General features: G+C 42.7%; 1 protein-coding gene across 2 annotated transcripts in view; it reads left to right on the plus strand.

The window, feature by feature from the left end:
- Positions 1-422: 422 nt before the first annotated feature.
- LOC106532389 (interferon regulatory factor 2) overlaps positions 423-1,641 on the plus strand; it is a gene marked incomplete at its 3' end in the record, with an annotated part of 28,359 nt that continues 27,140 nt past the window's right edge. Inside the window, 1 exon segment of one of the 2 annotated variants that reach the window (XM_014028426.1) lies at positions 423-655. 2 annotated transcript variants of the gene reach the window in all.

The raw sequence follows: 1,641 nt of genomic DNA on the forward strand, positions 1-1,641 counted from the left end.
TTTTATATCTGTGATCTGTTTTATTGTTTTTAATTATTTTTTGCTCTATGTGAAGCACTTTGTGATGTTTGTGTCTGTGAAAYGTGCTATAGAAATAAAGTTTACTTACTTACTTACCTTTTTAAAAATGTAGTGAGTAGAAAGTACAGATAATTGTGTAAAAATGTGATGAGTAAAAGTAAAAAGTACGCCGAAAAATAATTACTCAAGCAAAGTACAGATAACCAAAATTTCTACTTAAGTACAATAACAAAGTATTTGTACTTAGTTACTTTACAACTCTGTTTATTAAACAGAATTGGTGGAAAATCTAAGCTGGTTATGTTTATTTAGTGTCTCTACTGGAAGAAATCTGGTAGAGTTTACATAAAAAGAAGAAGAGTGAGCGCTCTTCGCGGAGAACGCGCACGCTGCCAAAGATCCTTCACTGCGCTCGCTCGACGCGGAGCCGGAGCTCGAGCTGCTGGTGGGGGATTTCCAGCGAGAGCTCTCACTTCCCGCAGCAGCAGTCGTTGTTTTGCTTTCGGTCTGAAAGCAGAAACAGAAATAAAGCGCGGTCAAACCTTTCCCTTTCCCCGCCTAACGACTTGTCCGACTCCGCTCGGACCACGGCAGCACCGCGGGGCGTCAGGACGGGCCGTCCAGACTGAAAAAGGTGAGGAAGCGTTGAATTTCCGCGTGTCAGAGCCGCCGCGCCGCGCCGCGCGCATAAACAACACTGTGACTTCCTGCAGGACGACATGACAGACCCGCAGCTCTGTAAGTGAAAGTACCGCTGTAGTTTTCTGCTCGTAGCGTTTATTTTCACTTTTGGCTTCGTTTTTGGGTCAGCGTGCAGCAAACCTTTGACCCGAGCTGGTCCGGACCGGACCGGACCGGACGCTTTAGAATCCATGCGGGTCGGTGTTTTAGGATGAGTTTATTCATGGCGTCACTTTGTGTCAGGGTGAAGTTTAGTAAACATTTACTGGTTTTATAATTTATTATTCTCTGCTGTGATCGAGTCATTCAACCGTGTTTCTACGCACTGCTGTAGTTTTTATTTCTCTATCCACGCGCCTTTCTGTTAGTAAAATATCCTGATTTTAGTTTTTAACCCAGTAAGTAATAAATGGACGTGTTCCTGCTGCTCACCTGTAGTTAGCTCTGTTCAAGATGGCCGCCTGAGCTAACAAAAATACCCCAAACAAATAATTTTACATATCCAACCAGAATGAGGATAGTACTTAACACTGAGTGCTACTGTTCAATATGTTTGTGTCTGTTAGCAAAATATCCCCTGAACCACCTGTGGGGTTTTATTAAAGCTTTCAGAATGTTGGTTTAAGATGGATCAGACTGTAACAACACAAAACTGTGTACAGCTCAGGTGTTTTTACACAAACTGAGTTAAACTCTGGGCTGGTGGTACCTGAGAGTCATCCACAACACGTCCTCTGAGGGTCACGTGTTATTTTCAAGGTTTGACAAAAACTGATGTTTGCCACCTTTCAGATGTTCCTGATGTAAAACAGACCGGCAGGTAGGGTTGGGCATAATCGTATCGTGTGTGATTAATCGTCAGAAAAACATTAATTGATTATTTTTTGGCACTTGACGATTAATACGATTAATGCCACCAGGCAGACTGACTGGATATTT

This window comes from Austrofundulus limnaeus, unplaced genomic scaffold (genome assembly GCF_001266775.1).
Source record: "Austrofundulus limnaeus strain Quisiro unplaced genomic scaffold, Austrofundulus_limnaeus-1.0 Scaffold761, whole genome shotgun sequence".
Lineage (NCBI taxonomy): Eukaryota > Metazoa > Chordata > Actinopteri > Cyprinodontiformes > Rivulidae > Austrofundulus > Austrofundulus limnaeus.